This window comes from Oryctolagus cuniculus, chromosome 5 (assembly GCF_964237555.1).
Source record: "Oryctolagus cuniculus chromosome 5, mOryCun1.1, whole genome shotgun sequence".
Classification (NCBI taxonomy): domain Eukaryota; kingdom Metazoa; phylum Chordata; class Mammalia; order Lagomorpha; family Leporidae; genus Oryctolagus; species Oryctolagus cuniculus.
Genome location: NC_091436.1, coordinates 16,154,154 through 16,175,674, shown reverse-complemented (window position 1 = coordinate 16,175,674; position 21,521 = coordinate 16,154,154). Strand labels below are relative to the sequence as shown.

Genomic DNA, 21,521 nt, shown 5'->3' with positions numbered 1-21,521 from the left:
CATAAGCAGCAGCTTAACCTGCCACACCGCAGCACCAGCCCCTATCTTATTAACATGTTGGACTTGTACTGTTTTAAACACAGTTCATGAAGAGGATGATTGCTAAAATTGTCCCTGTGAGAACTAAGAGGGATTTTTATAGTTTTCTTAGGCGATTCATGAATATTTTAGTGTTTGATAAAAAAAAATCTATGCAAGGCCGGCGCCGCGGCTCACTAGGCTAATCCTCCGCCTAGCGGCGCCGGCACACCGGGTTCTAGTCCTGGTCGGGGCGCCGGATTCTGTCCCGGTTGCCCCTCTTCCAGGCCAGCTCTCAGCTGTGGCCAGGGAGTGCAGTGGAGGATGGCCCAGGTGCTTGGGCCCTGCACCCCATGGGACACCAGGAAAAGCACCTGGCTCCTGGCTCCTGCCATCGGATCAGCGCGGTGCGCCGGCCGCAGCGCGCTGGCCGTGGCGGCCATTGGAGGGTGAACCAACGGCAAAGGAAGACCTTTCTCTCTGTCTCTCTCTCTCACTGTCCACTCTGCCTGTCAAAAAAAAAAAAAATCTATGCATTTTAATTCAGAAGTTAAACGTTTTAATATTTCAGATGGGTTTTACATCAAACCATAGAGAATAGGTATGTGATAAAGCCCTCCAGGGAACTGATGATATGATCCCTGTTGCATTTGTAATGGTGGGAAAAACTGCATGCTTTGTGTGCCATAAACGCTGTTCTTACCAAGTTCACTTACAGAAGTTTGAGGCAATGAAGGTCAAATTAGGACAGCTTTGAACTGGGTTTTAACTTTTACTTTGACTAAAAATATTTTGAGAGGAAGTCAGTCTGTTGCAACTCTTATGTGTAAGAAACTTGGGTTTAGGTCAGGAGTGGGTAGAATAGAGGTACAGAGCAGAGATTCCAGAGCCGACGGGTTTGGTATCAATCCAGGCACTGGCACTTCCTGGCTGTGGGACCCTGCATAATGTCCCTACAACCTCAAGTTCCTGTGAAACAGTTAATTATGGGATGTTGGGGCTTATCGATGAATTAACTGATAAAAGGTGCTAGAGCAATGCCTTGTACGGAAAAGGTGCTATATGAAAATTTGTTACTTATTTTCTAACATAAACCATGGATCTTTAGGTTGTTCTACCTTCCTTATATTGTTCCTGGCATTGATATTTTTATCTGCAAATATGAATATATGGTTTTTCATTGAATGGTTTTAAAATGTGAATGGATTAAAAGTCTGAAAACCCCTCTTTGTAGTCATTAGCAATACATAAATTGAAAGAGATGGGTAGAACATTTTGTACCCCAAAAGCTTTTAGACTGTGAACACACAGGAAACACTTGGAAGATTTAGTGAGTGAGTGCATCACAGATATATTCTGGTGACTGTAAGAGTTTTTAATGAATGAATCATGGAATTGGCAGATGGGCTGTGGGAGGCAAATCCTGAATAGATGTTTTCTTTTACTACAGAGTATTTCTGAGAGGTAACCACCCAGAGCACTATTCATGATGATAAACACTCTTTCATTTGAAAGCAATTGCTGGCTTTCTTTTCTGTATTTTTTCATCTGTGTGATCTTATCCTCTCTTCACAACCATCATCACTTAGGACCAATGTGAAGCCCAAATGTGAACATGGGTGTGACAGTACTTCCAGAAACTAATTCTCATGGTTTTATTGAGGTCCATTTCACATAAGAATATGATATTCTTCAATTTAAAGTGTAGAGATCAATGCTATTTAGTTTATTTACAGATTGTGCAACCATTACCATGATCTCATTTTATAACATTGTCAGATTTCTCTCTCTGGACTTCTATTTTTGACATTTCATATAAATACAAAAATTCCAATATGTGATCTTATTTTTAAAAATTTATTTATTTATTTGAAAGAGTTACACAGAGAGAAAAGGAGAGAGAGAGAGAGGTGTCTTGCATCTGCTGGTTCATTCTCCATCTAGCCGCAAATGCCAGAGCTGCACCAATCTGAAGCCAGGAGCCAGTATCTTTTTCCAGATCTCCCATGTGGGTGCAGGGGCCCAAGGGCGTGGGCCATCTTCTACTGCTTTTCCAGGCTATAGTAGAGAGTTGGATCGGAAGTGAAGCAGCCAGGTCTCGAACTGGCACCCATATGGGATGCCAGTACTGCAGGCAGCGTCCCCTGTATGTGATCTTTTGAATCCAGCTTTTTGCTCCTGGAAGAATATTCCTATGTGAGGATATACCATAATTCACATAAAAAGTTTTATATGAGGACATTTTGATTGGTTCTAGTATTTTGCCATTATAAGTTATGCTCCCATGGAACATTGACATATAATTGTCTTTGAGTACATTTGTGAACACTTTCATAGTTAAAATAAATTTTGTTGCTCTATACTATCACTAGTAGGGGATGAAAGTACTTGTTATCCCAAATTTCTCCAAAATAACCCTGTGTATTATCAGAATTTTCCATTTTGGCCAATGTGATGCATGAAAAAATAGTTTAATGAAAGTAAATTTGACCTGTAAAGATTAAATTGACTGTATGTTATTATAAAGGTTGAAGTTCAACTTTTTAAATGTATTGAAGTTGAATTCCATATCATGGTTGAAGCTTTTAAGTTTCTGGAATAAATGCAGGCACAGACATTGCGTCTAAATTTGCTTTAATACATAGCATGATCATTTGTTAAATAAGTAAAGTGATTGGCTCATTTATGTATTCAGCTGGCATTTATTGAACAATTACTGTATGTCAGGCCTGGGAGTGCTAAAAAAGATTGAATAAGAAATGCATATTGCTTACAAGTAATATGTGGTCTAGCGAGGGAGATATACATATAAACCAATTAGCTTAAGGAACATGAAATATAGGCAAATGCAATGGGCTGGATATATACTTAGACTAGAGGCTTAGCTGTAGTGGAAAAAGACCCCCCCAGTATACTTGAATATTGCTTTTGAGAAAGAACAATAAAAGCTTATGGAACACAGGAAAGAGTGAACCGCTGGAGTAAGTGATTTCCTTTTAACTGAAAAACACAGAAGTTGTACATATTACTTTTTTTTTGGACAGGCAGAGTGGACAGTGAGAGAGACAGAAAGATCTGCCTTTTCCGTTGGTTCACCCCCCAATGGCCACTGCGGCTGGCGCGCTGCGCTGATCAGAAGCCAGGAGCCAGGTGCTTCTCCTGGTCTCCCATGCGGGTGCAGGGCCTAAGCACTTGGGCCATCCTCCACTGCACTCCCGGGCCACAGCAGAGAGCTGAACTGGAAGAGGAGCAACTGGGACAGAATCTGGCACCCTGACCAGGACTAGAACTCAGGGTGCCGGTGCCGCAGGTGGAGGATTAGCCTAGTGAGCCGCGGCACTGGCCTACACATTACTTTTTAAAATCCATTGGCAAACCACGTCTAGTTGCAAGGAAGGCTGGGAAAATAAAGTCTAACTGGGTGGCCCTGTGCCTCCATATAGCTCTGGAGGAAAGGGAGTGTGGTTTTAGTGTGCATTATCTGGGAGGCAGGCAGAAGGGCATCTACCTGTGCCACTGTGATGTTTTTAGTGTCACAGGGGCAACGGATCTGCTCAACAGATCCCTGTGAACATGGAACTCTCAATTTCATTGATGAACAAATTTTAGAGACACAAAATGGTTAATGAATAAAACTATTCTGTGTAAAATCTTATAGTACATGGTAATATAATTCACATGATCATATAATGAATGCTATGCAAAGGATTTATGGGGGTGGGTTTTTGGTATAGTTGTAAAGATGCTGGCTGATTCCAGCTTCCTGTCCATGCACACCCTGGAAGATATCTGGTGATGGCTCAAGTACTTGAGTCCTTGGGAAACCTGGAATGAGTTCCTTGCCCCCAGCCTCAGCCCTGGTTTTGTGGGCATTTGGAGAGCTTTTGCTGTCTGTCTTCTTCTCTGTCTCTTGAATAAATTTTAAAAAGAGATTTATGTAAGATGATAACTGGATGACATAGCTGCTCAAATACAAGAGGACTGAGAGAGGGAGGCGTGTGCATTGGTGAGTGTTGTCAAGAATTTTAAGATATGTTTGCTATTGTGGTAGATAAACTTATGCCTAGTTTTTGAGATACATATTCATGCCATGTTTTTTAGCATGGACCCAAGGATTTTATAAATTCAATACTCTCCATGAAATTCATTTTTTTCGTACATTTTTGAGTGCATTTTTTTCCTACGACATCATTTTCTGATAAGCAAAAGTAACCTAATTACCATCCCTTATACGTACTGTGTAATATGTACTTTTAAGCAGTGGCAATTTGGATGTTGATGGTGGCTTGTAATTTGTATTGTGGTCAGTTGCACAATAGGCAAGGAGAGGTGGTTTTTAGTTTCTCCTTTCCAGATTTGGGGCAGAGTTTGCTTGCAATGCTGATGAGTATGGAGCTTTCAGACTTTTAAATAGGGATTGCGCCTATTCTCTAGGTATTTTAAGACAAGTTTTGTTTTCCAATTTTATTTATTTGAAAGGCAGAAATTCAAATAGGGAAAAACATGGAGAAGGAGGAGAAGGAGGAGAGAGAGTGTACTTCCATCAACTCGCTCCCAGATGCCCACAAAGGTAAGGGCTGGGCTGGGTGGGAGCCAGGAGCCAGGAACACAATCCGGATCTCCCACGTGGGTGGTCGAAAGCCAAGTATTTGTGCCATCGACTGGTGCCTCAGAGGGTTTGCGTTAGTGGGAAGCTGGAATTGGGAGCGGATTTGGGACTTGAACCTGCCCTCTCTGCACATCTTAAAAGTGCAATTTGGTAAATTTTCTTTTGGAACCTTTTTGGAACAGAAGGAAGAATATTCCCCAGATTTACAGTGAAAAAGTTGAAGTTTTGAAATTTTTAAGTATTTTTGTTTTAAAACTTGCCAAATTTTCCTTTAGGAAACAATCCTCTGATTTTCTTGAAGTAGAAGTCTCTTCTTTCTAGTGCTAACCCTAAAACAAGACGTTTTCAGACTGGTCTTTGTTTTGCCACCAAATGGGTTATTTTTGAAGATACAGGATTTGAGAAGTCATTGCCAATCAGGTCAGCTTTGTTCTGGAAATCAGGCCTAATTTTATGACTGTGATTAGAAAAACACCCCACGTTCTCTCAACTGGAAAACAAAGGTCAGAGTTCAGATTTCATCCTGCCTTTATAAACTTTTGTTGTAGGAACAGAAGGTGTATTTGAGGAGAAATCCAGAAAAATAACCCAAACAGAGAAAAAATTGGCTTTTATGTGAAATGCAGTGAAAATGGGCAGCTTTGGACAACTGAAATTTAAACAGGATCTTAGCACTAGTCTCCCAACACCTGCAACAGCATTCGATGGGCAACTTAGGTATATAAGGAGTCATGATAACAAGACCTCAGCCTTTGAGAGAACAATTTTTGGCTGAACCTGATTTTGCCATATGGCCTTGGCCAAATTTTCCTAAAATGAGTGATAGTAACTTCTTTAGGAAAAGTCTCTTTGCTGGAAGTTCTTGAAGGCTGTGAGTGATGGGGTCATAGCTGTATGGGGTCATAGCAAGTGCTCATTGGTATAATATTTACATTTCATTCATAATTGTATATGAGACAATTCATTCGCTGGCTATTTGAGAGTATAGGTTTGACTATGCTAATGCTACTTTTAAAAAATGTTTCTCTCTTTCCTTCTTAGTAACTGCTTTCTGATATCAGATTACTGTCACAGAATATGTCAAAGGCAGACAGTAAGACACAAAGAGTCTTAGAAAATGAATGGGAAGGATGATGGTGACAGAGAAGCTTTGTGTAACATTGAGTGTTTTATAAAATCATTGCTGGATATTGATAAAACACGACCATATGTGGGGGCTGGTGCCGTGGCTCACTTGGTTAATCCTCCGCCTGCAGCGCCGGCATCCTATATGAGCACTGGGTTCTAGTCCTGGTTGCTCCTCTTCCAGTCCAGTTCTCTGCTGTGGCCCGGGAGTGCAGTGGAGGATGGCCCAAGTGCTTAGGCCCTGCACCCGCATGGGAGACCAGGAGGAAGCACGTGGCTCCTGGCTTCAGATTGGTGCAGCGCCGGCCGTGGTGGCCGTTTGGGGAGTGAACCAATGGGAAGGAAGACCTTTCTCTTTCTCTCTCACTAACGCTTTCAAATAAAAAAAAAAATTAAAAAAAAAAAATGACCATTTGTAAATTTAGAAGCAAAGCAAAATAAATTCAATCAGAAAGAGTTAATATTCAAATCAGGAAACTAAACCTAGTAGGTTTAACTTTCTTGGTAAAACTGTGATCCAATTTAAACAAATTATTTTTAGTTTTCTCAGAACAAACATCTTACATTAACAAATGATGACGTGAGACAGAGATATAACATGGTTCACAATATTTTCCAAAACTTGACTGTACCAGTCAGTTGTTACGGCACATAAAGAGAAGAGAAGTAAGAATGTGCTAGTAGCATTGCATTTTGTAACCCATTCTGAGGTCCAGGCCCAAAAAATTTTAAAGGGGGATATTTAATGTACATCAAGCAATCCACATTTTCTTGCAGTGACCTTGTAGGTGGCTCTTAAAGATTTCTGTCTCTATGTATTTAAGTGAAGGAGTTGGGTCCGTGTTTTGGTTGGCAAATTTGGCAGACATGCAGCTTTGGCAGAGGAGAGGCAATAGTACTGGGAGAAGTGGTGCCACAGTAACAACGGCTTTTAGCAGCTACCAGATTTGCTAAAAGCAGCCACGTCCAATTAGCAGTAAGTGCCATGCACCTGCAGTTACTAGGAATTCAGCCTCTTATGAGGCTGAATCTTAATGTATCCTTAAAAAATAACAAAAAATCTTGTACTCTGGAGAAATAAAGAAAAATTAGCAGTGGCAAAATGGAAGCACTCTGCAATGTATTATTAATATGAGTTATAAGGCAAAATGTACAGGCAGTAGAACTTGTAAACTGCATTATTTAAAAATACTGTTTTCTTACATTTTACTTCCTAATTTTGAATTTAATTTTTAATTAACGTAAGCAACTTTGAGGTTGCTTCTTTAGATATTTATAATATTGCCATAAGCTCCCTATGGCCATTTCTGTGATATTTCTGCCAAACCTTCTCATAAGGATAGTAAAAACATCATTTCCAAATCTCAACATAGTAAAAATGTTTTCTTAGACTTCTTTTCATGGTGTCACATTCATCACTTGGGAGAGACTGCAACATACTATTTAAGTGTTATTTTTAATGTATTTGAGTTATTTTAAAATGTTTCCAGCATTTTTTCCCTAAACATTTGGTAGCCTTTCTGACAATGTTCATATTAGAAAACATTGCTGAGGTTTCTGGGGCATATGATGTTTCTTTTTTATACTTTATTGCTTTTTATTTTTCCATCTTAAAGGATACTGAAAAAGAAAGACATGTGTTTAGCAAACTATTTTCTGAAGTTACTAGGTTAACAGACTAATGAAATAATTTATTTCATTGTGACAGGAGTATGTCACCTTCCTTTATTCTCAGTTATTCTTTTGAAGGAATGAAGAACACAAAATAATCAAAACTAATGTAGAACATACAGGAACTTTTAGTTGCTGATCACCTTCTTGGTTTTACTGTAAAAATCAATTAGAAATATTAAAATTGTAGCTTTTTAAGCATACTCATTACACTGGGAATAGCCACATGGTCACTTAACTGTGTTGCTTCTACAATTGTTGACATGCTTTAAAGTTAGGATTATGATATCCTGCCAAAAAGATCTTACAAATTGTTACTATTTTGATTTGTACTGCTGCCCATTGAGAATTAGGCAATTTTGATTACACAAAGCAGTTTGGAAAAAGTGCAAATAGAAAATTATTCTCAAAATTGGTTATTTGAATTTTAATGGCTTGGCTTCTAGCTAGCACCATCAGTTTGGGTGCATAAATATTGCCCTAGTGTTTATTTATTAAGCATATAACATTATTTAGTAAGAGACTTTGTCAATATGGAATTTCTAAATGCTGCAATTTCTGGTTTAACCTGTTTGAAAGATAATGACAACACACGAGTTATTAAGTATGCCCACCTTTAGCTTCTCTATCTTGTACCTACTTTCCTTCTTTGTAGCCTGTTCTTAGAATCCACTATGTGCCTTTGTTGTATGTATCGTTGCTGTTGTAGGGATGAGTAGGATAAGGTACCTGAGATCTAGTTGGTTACGATAGTACAGAGCAAAGATCAGGAGAGGAGTCTGAGATTTCAAGGGGATGAAAAGGGAGAAGCCAGAGATGTTCATACAAAACCTTCAGAAGTAGGAGGAAGGAGAGAGAAGATGCAGGAACCAACATCCAGATAATTAATGGAAACAAGAATTTGAACATTTTTGCATTGCAGTTATTATTTGGAAGAGAAATAATAGTTTATTTTTAATTAAGAAAAAAAAACTTCTGTAACTTTGTATAATTACTACTAAGTCTGTCATTGTCATTTTCCATAAGAGATAGAAACATAGATGTTTATTCTATTTAGTCTTTGGTCTATAAAGACAGACTCACGAAACAAAGGACAACTGAAGGCGGTGTTTCTCCTAATTTCTAATTATTTAGATGATTTCTTTCACTTAGGCTAGCAGCTGTACTACAGCATTGGTCATTCTTCATTGACCTTACCTGGGACAGTTGCCAAATCCACTGCTCATTTTCAGTCGTTGTCTTATTTGACTTCTCAGTCACCTTTGGCCCAACTGGCCATTTCCTGCATCTTGAGGCCTCCCATGACCTGATGTCCAGCATACTCTGCTCTCCTGCTTTTCCTCCCTCCTCCCTTGGCTGCACCTTCTCCAGACTCCCTGGCTGGTTGCTTCTTACTCTCACAATCTCAAAGTTGAAGCTCCCTAGGCTTCGGTCTTTGGACTTCACTTCTCCTTTGTCTCGTTCACACATGCTGTCATGACGTTAAGCAGTCTATCATTCCCTCTTCCCTTGAACTCTGCACAGTACATCCAATTGCCTACTTGCAGTGTCCACTTAGGCATCTAAGAAGTTTCTCAGATTTAATGTGTTTAAAATCAAATTCCCACTTTCCCCCAAACCTCCTCTTCTCTCAACTGGTCCCATCTTGGTTTACAGCAGATCCTTCCTTTCAGGTTTCAGGCCCCAAACCATAGAATGATTCTCAACTCTTGGCTTCCATTCATCAGAGAATCCTGTTTGCTTATGATCAGACTTTATCTAGATTTTAAGCACTTCCTACAGCTACCATCCCTGCCATCCTGCTCCTAGCTGCCACCATGTGCTGCCTGGGCTGTTATAGCAGCCCCAGAATTGATTTCCCAGCTCCTGTTTTTCTTGCCCACAATCAACTCTCTCCTTTAAAAATGGAATTCAGACCATGCTATGACTCCTTTGTTTAAGACCTCCCAATCGCCTCCATTTTCACTCGGTAAAAGCCAAATCCACACTGCCCTCACCCCTGCCTCTTTGACATATTGCTGAGTAGTATTCATTCTGCTTTGGGCACACTGGTCTCCCTGCTGTTTCTTGCATATGCTTCTGATCCAGAACTTTTGCATTCACTACGTCCTCAAATGCATAGTTTACTCCTTCATTTTCTTCAGGTGATAATTCAAATATCATCTTAGCCAAGTCTTCCTTGACCACTCAATTGAAAACTGCAACTCTCTGTGTCTCTCCTACTCATAGACACTCTTCTCCCTAACCTTACTTTGTTCACCCCCTGTAACCTTCTAGTCTACTGTAGGTTTCACTTATTTATTGGTTTGTCACTCCATATGAGAATATAAACTGTATGAGGGTAAGCCTGTTTGTCCAATGCTATATTTGAAGCATTTAGAATAGTCTGTGGCATGTGGTAGGTATTTAATGAATGTGTTTTGAATAAGTTGAAAATAATGAATTATAATTGGTTCATATAAATGAAATGACCTCATGGCATATCGTTATTTGGATAAAAGAGAAAATGTGTACATGGGAGGGACATGATTTTCAGAGTCCCATGCAGCATTCAAGTGGAGGTGATATTAAAAGTATGAAGTCTCCTCACTTGCTGGATTCCATTGTCTCTCTTCTGAGTCAAATCAATACTCTGCGTACACCTTTTACTAGCACTTGAGGCTATTTTAACATTCCATTAAAAAGCATTTAAAATTCAAAAACAAGGCTGTATTACTTTAACTCTGACCTTAGAAGACACTCAGTTTTATAACTGTTTAGAGAAAATGTGGAAAGGTTGAATATGTTTGCTGGCCCCAATCTTTTTATTACTCATCTCTATAAAGAGGCTTTTAAGGACATATTAAAAAGTTTCCATCTCTCTTGTCTCTTGCTTCCTTCTCATCTTCTTTCCTTGTGCCCCAAGTGGCTGAAAGCAAGTCCGTGAGAGTCTGGAGGAAATGTATTACGGTCAGATCAGACCAGGCTGGAGCTGGCCTTGAACACTGGATCCTGACCTCAGACTTGGTGCTCAGATTATCACTTTCTGGAAGACTGGGATTGTGTGTGTTTATTATTACAAAGCACTCATTTGGCTATTGTTTCATTCAGAAGTAGATGTTCTCACTTAGACTTCTTGAAGGCTTTGGTTCTAAAAGCAGGTGCCCCCAAAAAGCACATATGTGTGCACACACAATAGAGAGAAAGAGAGGGAGAAAGAGAGGGAGATGGATGGCGGGATATGATGTGGTGAACTGAGAAAGCAGGTAATTTTTAAGAAAAAAATGGAGCCAGGAATGGCTTCAATTATTTCCTCTAATAAGGCAATGGTCTGACTCTGAGGAAACCACTGGAGAGTGCTTCTAAACAGAGGCCATTTCTAGGTCTTGATGCAGAATGATATGTACCCTCAAAGGTATTCTGAATTGGGTCAGTTTATAAATTATGAGGTATATTATAAAACTTTAGGAATGTAAAGTTTTGCAAATCTCCAGATTCCCTGTGAGTTCTGAATGTTCATGCCATATAAATTTTCTATAGTTTTGGATTTTGGCTAGTTTGTATTCTTTAGAGACTTCTGCATGATAGAAATTTAGTAGGAATTTGTGTGCAATTTTGTTAGTTATGGGCTGAGTTGTTTGTTATTCTTAATAAATGTAGAAAAATAGGTGCTAAGATGTAAATCACTTTATTATTATAGATACCTCAGGGGGGTCTCCTTTCATCAGTGTGACTTAAAATATATTATCTCCTCTATTTCTTTTTATGAATTTACTTAATAGTGTTCAACTCATTTGTTCTTCATAAGCTGCTCCATAATTCTTCAAGAGATGCAATGATAATGGTGCATTTAGCATCAGGAAGCTGTCGTATGTTGATGCTCCAGGGTACTTTAGAGAACACCTTGCCCACACCCTTCTTTTTCAGAAGAGGAAGCCATGGTTGAAGAAGGGCTGTCATTCACACTGATCTGCTGGAAGAGGTGGGCATTTAAAGCTGCCTCTTTGTAGTTATTTTTCCCCTGCATTGAATAGGGCACAATGTATGTTTGATATCCAAGCTTCACAGGATGTCCCAGAAATATGTGCAATTCTTATGCATCAAACATTTAAAGAAAACAGCCTTTCCTAATCTTTCCCATGTTCTTTCCACCACAGTGAGTTAAAATAAAAATTACTACCAACTTTGGAATAGAAACAACAATAAAAAACTCATCAAAATCTACTTGATGGTCTAGAAAACCAAACAAAATCAGAGTATTCCTGTGATTTCTAGTGCATAAGGTGACCTGGCCCTGATAAAATATTGAAGATTGTATTCATAAGTTAGATTCTTTGTGCTGTAGTTAAAATGTTCATATAATGTGAGCTATGTTACTATTTCCTGAGCCTTCATTGCTTTGATGTCCTATACAAGTTTATGCTGCAGAATACCACTGGATGGCTATCTGGACAACACAAATCTTGGGTCTTAGTTTCATTTTCGGTAAAAAAAAAAGGGTAAACTCTGTGAATATGTTTCAGAGGTGTTTTTGCAGATATATGTTAGGGGGTATCTCAGGTAGGAACAGACCTTCCCCAGGAACCATTCTCAGGGAGATGCGGCTTTCTTTCTCTGATTCTAGAATCTGGGTCTCGTTTTCTTTTCATCAGCACTGGAAGGGCTGGTAGACTTCACTGTGTTGCAAAATCAGTAAAAGCTTAGTCAAATGTGTCCCAATCTATATAGCAGATGAATCTATGCACATTTACTAAACACTTTAACTGAAGCATGTGTGTATGTGTGAGCTCTTCTCAGGAAGCATGATGCAGTGTAAAACCTATGTAGGCTTGGCTCAAGCCTCAGTTTGTAAAGACCAATTCTCTTAGTCTGTTAATAGATATGTATTCCCAGGAAACATTTCTACAGGCTATCTTTCACTCTAAGATCCCCATTCCTAAATTAATCATTGACAGATCTTTTCACCCTCCTGTGGGTCCTGACCTTGTTCCACACTGGATTCAGAGGTAGAACTTATTCCTTTCTAGATTTCGACAAATGCCCACCCAACAAGGTGTCACTACAGAAGAAAGGGTTTGCATCACAACAAACAGGTACCTAGAGATAGAATATTAACATTCCTCTTCTTAAAAGTCCATTGTCCCGGCCGGCGCCATGGCTCACTAGGCTAATCCTTCGTCTTGCGGCGCTGGCACACCAGGTTCTAGTCCCGGTCGGAGCACTGGATTCTGTCCCGGTTGCCCTTCTTCCAGGCCAGCTCTCTGCTGTGACCAGGGAGTGCAGTGGAGGATGGCCCAAGTACTTGGGCCCTGCACCCCATGGGAGATCAGGAGAAGCACCTGGCTCCTGCCTTCGGATCAGCGCGGTGCACTGGCCACAGTGTGCTGGCTGTAGCGCGCTGGCCGTGGCGGCCATTGGAGGGTGAACCAACGGCAAAAAGGAAGACCTTTCTCTCTGTCTCTCTCTCTCACTGTCCACTCTGCCTGTCAAAAAAAAAAAAAAGTAAAAAAAGTCCATTGTCCCATTTGGACTTCAACATCATTCACATTCTCTCCTGTCTTGCTTCCTTTTATTTCCCTCTTGAGGGCAGTCCTAACCTCTGTCGGGTTTTATTTGCTGTCATATGAACAGCATTTTGGTTCAGCCTCTTTTTGTTTTGCCCTTCTTGGATCTGTGAACAGTAAATGTGGGATTCTCAGATGGACTTCTTCCTGCATCCTCACCCTGCTCCCTGGGCTCTCTTGTGAGAAGCTGCCCCCCATGTCCTCCTAGGCTATTTTCTTCCTCCCAGAATGTTCTACCCCCTCCAACCCCCTCCCCGCCAACTCCATGGCAGTAAACTCACTGCACATCTTGACCCACATACAGTTGGGAGAAATGCTTGGAAGCTAGATGTGAAACGATAGGCTCTTCATAAGTGCTAGAGAAATCGGTAGACTTTGTCACGATAAGATGCTCAATGATCCATGGATGATCAAACTTTCATTGCCCTTCTTCAATGGTACCAAACTTTATGCTTGAGACTTGTCATGGAGTATGGGAGAATATTTATATAAACATATTTTGTGTATCAATATATTTCAGTCTACATTTCATGGATTATGGCTAAGGGGTATTGCTTTCAAGAGTATATCATTCTGGCCGGCGCCACGGCTCACTAGGCTAATCCTCCGCCTTGCGGCGCTGGCACACCGGGTTCTAGTCCCAGTCGGGGCACCGAATTCTGTCCTGGTTGCCCCTCTTCCAGGCCAGCTCTCTGCTGTGGCCCAGGAGTGCAGTGGAGGATGGCCCAAGTGCTTGGGCCCTGCACCCCATGGGAGACCAGGAGAAGCACCTGGCTCCTGCCATCGGATCAGCGTGGTACGCCGGCCGCAGTGGCCATTGGAGGGTGAACCAATGGCAAAAGGAAGACCTTTCTCTCTGTCTCTCTCTCTCACTGTCCACTCTGCCTTTCCAAAAAAAAAAAAAAAAGAGTATATCATTCTTCACTGTCATGTCATTCATTCTACTCCTGAGGAATAGTAGTTGGGCAAAAGGTATTCACATATTTCTTAATATATGGCACAATATCATTTTCCCACTGCTAATTATTTAACATGTAGAAATATATGTTAAAAATAAAAAAGATAATAACTTCCTGGTTATCATGCATTTGATCATTTTAATATGTATTCTTTTTGCTTATTTTCAGATATTTTTCTTGGGCATGTATTAAATATGTAACTAAAATAGTAACATTCTCATGAAGGGATTCAATTTTTATTTATTTACTGAGAGACAAAAAGAAGAGAGAGCTCCCACCTGCTGGTTCATTCTCCTAAATGCCCATAATGGCATTGATGCTGGGAGCTTGGAGCTCAATCCAAGTTTCCCATGTTGGTGACAGGAACCCTACTATTTAAGCCATCACCTGCTTCCTCCAAAGGTATGAATTCCTGGAATCTGGAATTGAGAGAAGAGCTGAGACTCAAACCCAGGCATTCAGACATGGAAAATGAGTGTCCCAACCAGTGACCTACCCATTAGCCAAATGCCTGCCCCTCTTGGAGTACTTTGCAATCATAGGAACAATCATGATGGAAATGAACACTTGAGTATACATTCTCCTAACTTCACTCTGTGCGTAACTCATATTCCTAGACCTTTGCAGGAGAGATTCATTCTATGTCAATCACTTGTCTTAGAATAGCATTCATGGGTTCAGGGCTATGCATTGCCGACTGGAGAGGTGTTCAAAGCCCTGCTTCTCTGCTCCTCAGCTCTGGGATCCCGAGCAGTTTCTGTGGCCCAGTGTCCTCAACTGCAAAGCAGGATGATAAGAGAACTCATCTCTTTAGAATAGTTGTAATGATTACATGAATTAGTCAGTGGAAAACAGAACTCCTAGAGCAGTAAGCTCTCCATAAATGTTAACTATTATTGTCATTTTAGTTGCAGCTCCACCACTGATGAGTCATGTGGCCTTAAACAAATTACTTCAATTCTCTGGATTTCAATTATCTCTAAATCATGGAGTTGGACTTGATCATCAGATCTCAAACTCAACTGTGGTCAGAATCACTTGGAGGGTGTGTTAAAACACATATTGCTCCCAAGAAATATGGACAATTATTATGTGTAGGTAAAGGAGTGGGAGAGGGGAGCGTTGTGGATGGGAGGGAAGATACGGGGGAGAGGAGGCTATTGTGGTCCATAAGCTGTACTTTGGAAATTTATGCTCATTAAATAAAAAAAAAAATAAAAGAATTAACAAAAAAAGTTTAGGGAAAATGAAAGTACTAACTACCCTGTTTTGAATATTATGTGTTGTACACATGTATTGAGGGTTCATATTGTACCCCCATGAAAGTGTACGATAACATAAAGAAACAAAATAAAAATCAAATGAAATTAAAAAGGACAACCCCCCCCCCCCCCCATTTTTATTGCCAGGCTTCGTGCTCAGAATCTCTGACTCAGTCGATCTGGGATGAGATCCAATAAACTGCATTTGTAAAAAAATTTTTTCTTAGAGGGAACATTCCCAGTTGGTGGTTCACCCAGATGCCTGCAACAGTAGGGGTAGGCCAGGCTGAAATCAGGATCTGGGAAAGCTATCTGGGTCTCCCAAATGGGTGGCAGGGACCTAACCGTCAGCTATCACCTGCTACCTCCCAGGGTCTGCATTGGCATGAGGCTGGAATCAGGAGCTGGAGCTGGATCTTGAACCCAGGCATTCTGATATGGGATATGTGTTTTTTTTTTTTTATTAAAGATTTTATTTATTTATTTGAGAGGCAGAGTTACAGATGTCTGCTGGTTCCATCTGTTGGTTCACTCCTCAAATGGCCTCAACAGCTGGAGCTGTGCTGATTTGAAGCCAGGAGCTTATTCCAGGGGTGCGGGGACCAAGCACTTGGTCCATTTTCTACTGCTTTCCAAGACCATAGTAGAGAGCTGGATTGGAAGAGGAACAGCCAGGACTCGAACCAGTGCTCATATAGGATGATGGTGCTGTGACTTAGTCCACTGCCAGGATGTGGGCCTCTTAACTGGTGTCTTAATTGCTGGCCAATGCTTGCCTTATAACATGCATTTCTAACAAGTTCCTAGGTGAAGCTGATGTTGCTGACCTAAAGACTAGGATTTGAAAACCCAGAGTTTAAATAGTGCACTGATTCTTTATCTTGGTTGCACAATAGAACCCTCTGGGGAGTTCCAAAATCCCAGTGCTCAAGCTATCTCTGGCTAAGGAAATAATAGCCTCAGTAGGTTTAACAGGGCCACAGGGGCTTTTAAAGTTCTCCAGGAGTTTGCAAAGAGCAGTGGAAGTTGATAACACTTTCAAGGTCTCTTTCAGGTTAAAAAGGACAATAATTTTTTAAGTGGAGGAGAAAGTGAATTTGTTATTATATTCCCATTAACTATTCTTCAATGCATGGGCTTATCCTATGAGAAATATGCATTTCTTTACTAAGGTGATTGTGTAATTTTAGAGCCTCCACTGGGGACATGTTGTACAGCCTGCAGCAAAACAGCCTGGTGTGTGCTGCAATATTGCCTTGGACTTTGCAGATTGCTTTTATAAATTAGCTTTTCTGATATGCTGTTTGATTATCGGAGAGAGGTGCGAATATGTTTCTCTGCAGCCCAGGGAGTTGCTATAGCCCTTATGGTATCTCCTTTAGTCTTGCAGTTACAAATTACATGACCTTTGATGAAGTGTTCCACTTCTCTGTGCCACAGGTTGCTCTGTAAAATGGGGATAATTAGTGAACCTACTTTGTAAAGTTTTGTAGTCATTATTTTACTCAGCTCTCAAAATGTCCATTAATATTCTCTTTAAGATGTTACTACTTTAGCTGTGTTTTCATATATAAAGATATGAAAATTTCATTTTAAATATATTAAATAGAGGTGCAAATGTAGTTGAATTGCTGTCTGTGACACTGCATTCCACATTGGCCTGCTTCGTTTTGACTCCTGGCTCTGGTTCCAGTTCTAACTTACTGCTAATGTCACCCTGGAAAGCAGTAGGTGATGGCTCAAGTCCCTGCCATGCTCAAGGGAGGTCAAAGTGGAGTTTTGGGCTTTTCGCTTTGGCCTGGCCAAGGCCTGGCTGTTGCAGATCCTTGTGGAGTGAATCATACATGGAAGATCTCTGTTTTTCTACCTTTCAAATTCAGTGAAAAAAGTAAAAAATTAAAATGAAAACACTTTGGCTATATTTTAACATATAAAGACATGTAAATACATTAAATATATTAAAATAGATAAGCTTAAATGCATAAATATATAAACCCTTTTGTTAAAGTATTTATGTTGAAATTTTTCTCTGTATTTCTAAAGGCAATTTGTTTCCTTGTGTGTTGTGTAACTTTTATCAAACACACTCAGGTGACTTGCAAGTGATGGCCTTTGGCTCCTGGGAAAGCAGGGCTATGTGTCCTCTTGTGTCCTCCTTGCACCTGCCATGCCAAGGATCCTTGGTGCTGCTCCATGGGCCATCCCCTGCTGGCTCGATGCTTTCCTCATTCTACATTCTCCCCACTTGGCTGCATTTCTCAGTGGCAAAGATTCCCATGTTGGAAGGAAACAGGCATATTGGGCCATCCCAGCACCCAAAGGCAAACATCACTAGTTTGTATAGAAAATGAGAGTGAGAGTTTTGGATTTTTTTTCCCAAAGGGGGGCAGTTGTTGCTGCTCTTGCTATTTTTGTTTGTTGTGTGTGTTTGTGTCTACCTCCCCCCACCACCCTGACTCCCGGGGTGGAGTGCGTTGGTACTGATGGATGAAGTTAACTCTGTGTTGGAGGGGATGACAGGCAAAGATTCTCCACAGCTGGGAGTGTGGAGACATCCTGTCTTGAGAAGAGTTCATTGCTGTTACGTCAGAAGACTGGTTGTATTAGGTGAAGGAAGGCTGAGGACATTACATGCGGCTCGGGTGTCTCTCTAAGCCATGTGTACTTTCATTCGCTCACAAACTCAGTTCATGTGGGTGAAAATTACAAGAATGAACGGCTGGACTCCTGACTTGGGGAGCTCACAGCTGCTTCGAGGCTTGGGGACTAGGCAGAAGTTTATAATACAGCGTGGGAAGAACGACTTGTCTCAGTGTGGAGGAGAGTAATAGGACTTGGCGAGGGAACTCTGCCTGGAAGATTCCTGGAAGTCAGGCAGGGTCGGGGGAGGTAAAGGGAAGGACAACGATGCGGGTGGCTGGCGAGAAGGCGGCTGACACCTGCAGGGACAGGCAGGCAGGGTATCGCAGGGTATCTGCAGCACACAGACTGCGGCTGTCACCAGGAGCGACCAGTTGGGTGACTGGCAGTTGGAAGATGAGACTTGCGTTTCCAAAACCAAGACAGTCCTGAGCAAACAAACCAGGGCGGTTGAACACCCTATCTTTGTGTGGGTATCTGCCAGCGGAACCGTGTGCCTGTCTGGTCTGTTTTGTTTTTCTTGTCTAACAGAAGGATTTATTAAAGATGGAACATGGCAAAGAAGGAAAGGGAAGGGATGTTTTGTAGACTGGATGAAGACATCTTTGATGAAAGATATGTTTGCTCTTTGGAGGAGGAGGAGGGGAAGAAGAGGAGGAGGAGGGTGCGAGGAGGAGGAGGGGAGGAGGTGGCGGTGGTGGCCGGCTCCCATAGTTGAAGGCTGCTGGATGGGACCCCAGGGAGTGCACACTCTGTGTCCAGGAGAATGGCTACTGAGCGTGGAGAGTATTCACAATATATGAATGTATGGGAGGGGAGAACGTATTGGGGATGGATGGCAGAAATGGAATAGAAAACAGTTTTTCTTAAAAATGTGTCGTTCCTGTCATCAGCTCTTTAACCCTGGAATGTTAGGTAGTTCTCTTCATCAGGATCCAAATGCTACACCATTTGAAGACTTCAGTCACAACGATGATCGTTGAAGATGAAATTGAATCATTTCCTCATACAATTGTGCTATATTGTTAATATTGGTGCCTGCTGCATATTTTTAAAATAATCGTGGGGTCAAGTGGGACCTTTGTAAATATAGCATTTCCTGTGATTCTGAAGGCACTGAACACATTTGCCCTCCTCTTTTCTTGACCCTTGAATCAAAACAGTGCTGTGCAACAGAAATATATCAGCCATCTGTCATTTACATTTTTCCAGGAGTCACATTAAGAAATGTAAAAGAAACCATGAAATTAATGCTAATAATGTATTTTGTTTGACAGGTTAGGTCTAAAATATTATTTCAATATATAATCAATATAAAATCTCTGAGACATACTCCTTTCTTTTTGCTTTGTGTTGAATTTGAAATTTGGTGAGCATTATTCACTTACAGCTAATCTAAATTCAGACTGTAAATTTTCATTAGGAATACTTGATCTGTAAAGGAAGATATCTGAAAATTTACTTTTGAAAAATGTAATATAATTTATATATCTAAGTTGTTATGAACATACTTGAAAGTTTTCTGTGGCCAAATTATTAGTGTTAATATTTAGCCTGATTAAATTGATTGCAGTGAAATAAATTTCTTTTTTAGTGAGTTGGACTTAATGAAACCTTTCCTCAGAGAGAATTGGACCCTATAGGTATTATAGGTTTTGTAATCAGCCTTTGATGGAACTAAGAATGTAACAAATCCTATCTGAAGAGGCACACACCCAGCCTTGGAAATATTTACTGTAGGTGCAGGACAATTATAGAATACAAAAGTGGCTTTCATCTCACAAAGAAAATTTTGTATTATACTAATAATCCAGATCCTGCTTACAGTTTCAAAACCAGAATATAGTAACAATGGATTTAGGGATAATGATGTTCTGACTGTAGACATTTTGAAATCATTGTTTCGAGTCCTTGTTGCGAGGAACAGTGGTTTTTCTGCTTATTACTTGTTGAATTCTTTATTTAGTGGATGGTTAAAGCTTGGGATTATAAAGTCAATTGAAAGTATGTCATTGTAAAAATTTTAAAAAAAGGAAGGAGGAGGGAGGGAGGGGGCAAGGGAGAGAGGGAGGGTAGGGTGGAAAGTATCATTATGCTCTTAAATCTGAATATATACAATTCATGAAATTTGTTCCCCTTTTATAAATTTTAAAATTTAATAAAGAAAATTAGAGGCCAACCCATATTTTTGTTTATAGGAAATAATAATTGCTCCCCCAAAATTTCAAGATGACATTTTTATCATGGCTTGGATTCAGATTTTAAATATTAAATTTCAAGTGTCTTTTATTATCTCTTATCTAGAAAATAATCTAAACCAACTAGTTCTTCAATAAAAACATTTAAGACATTGGTCACATTTCAAGCACTTAATAGCCGCATGTGGCTATTGACTTCTGCATTGGATGGCAGAGATATAAAATATGTTGGGTTTAGGAATTTTAGAGTGGGCTCATTTGACTACTTCCCTGTGACCTTATTTTCTCTTCAGCTGCTTACAAATGTACAATCCAATTTAATTCTCTCCCTCTGTGCAGGCATTAGTTCCATAGACTCCCTGTAGATGGCAGCACTTTCTTCCTGAAGCTATAAGGAGGAGACATTGCTGGGACTCTTCACATACATTCCGGCATTTTTCATACAAAGAGTTTCACTTCTCCGGAAAATTCTTCGGTGGCATAGGTTAGAATTTTTCCAGCTCTACTGCCACTCTTCACAGGTGGCTGTGGATCATGAAAACAGTCTGTCAGTGTCTGCTCGGCAAAATTGCTCCTTCCTCAGTTTGAGGTAAGAGAGGAGCTCTAAGGTGAGAGAACAGGGATGCAATTAAAGAACCATCATTACCGTTTTTGTCATTCATGTTCACACTCAGGGATATTTATTCTAAGTGCACTTAATGAAATCTTTCAAAGTAGATGAGGCAGTTTTGTTTCACATGCTGTGGCAACATTAATTACATTTTACAGATTATAACCAGGGTCTCATCCGTGGGGCAGGGATTGTGGCACAGTGGTTAAGCTGCTGCTTGAGACCTCTGTGTCCCTGTTTTGGAGAGCTTGGGATTGACCCTGCCTCCACTTCTGACCTATCTTCTTAATGGACCTGAGAAGTGGCAGATGTTAGCTTAAGTACTTGGGTCCCTGCCCCCATGTGGGAGACTAGGACGGCGTTCCTGGCTCCTGGCTTCAGTCTGGACCAACCCTGGGTGTTGTGAGCATTCGAAGAGTGAACCAGTGAACTAGTATTATGGAAAATCTCTCTCTTTCTCTGGCATTTCAAATAAATAAAAATAAACTTAATAAAAGATATGTAGGCTAATCCTCTGCCTGCGGTGCCGGCACCCCGGGTTCTAGTCCCGGTTGGGGTGCCGGATTCTGTCCCGGTTGCTCCTCTTCCAGTCCAGCTCTCAGCTGTGGCCTGGGAAGGCAGTGGAGAATGGCATAAGTGCTTGGGCTCTGCACCCGCATGGGAGACCAGGAGGAAGCACCTGGCTCCTGGCTTCGGATTGGCGCAGCACGCTGGCCGTAGCGGCCATTTGGGGGGTGAACCAACGGAAGGAAGACCTTTCTCTCTGTCTCTCTCTCTAACTCTACCTGTCAAAAAACAAAACAAAACAAAACAAAAAAACAACAAAAAAAACGATGCGTACATCATCAAGTGTTAAAGGAACTTAATAAAATAGAGCTCATGTTCC

General features: G+C 40.7%; 1 protein-coding gene and 1 long non-coding RNA gene across 10 annotated transcripts in view; one reads left to right on the top strand and one right to left on the bottom strand.

Annotated features, from left to right (window-relative positions):
* Positions 1–21,521, top strand: part of ESR1 (estrogen receptor 1) — a 466,687-nt gene that overhangs the window by 75,236 nt on the left and 369,930 nt on the right. The gene's annotated exons all lie outside the window — the stretch shown is intronic.
* The window catches only part of LOC138849567 (uncharacterized), a 49,760-nt gene continuing 47,837 nt past the window's right edge, over positions 19,599–21,521 (bottom strand). The window contains exon 3 of the long non-coding RNA XR_011388454.1: positions 19,599–20,550. This is a non-coding gene — a long non-coding RNA (uncharacterized lncRNA). The remainder of the gene's footprint in view (positions 20,551–21,521) is intronic.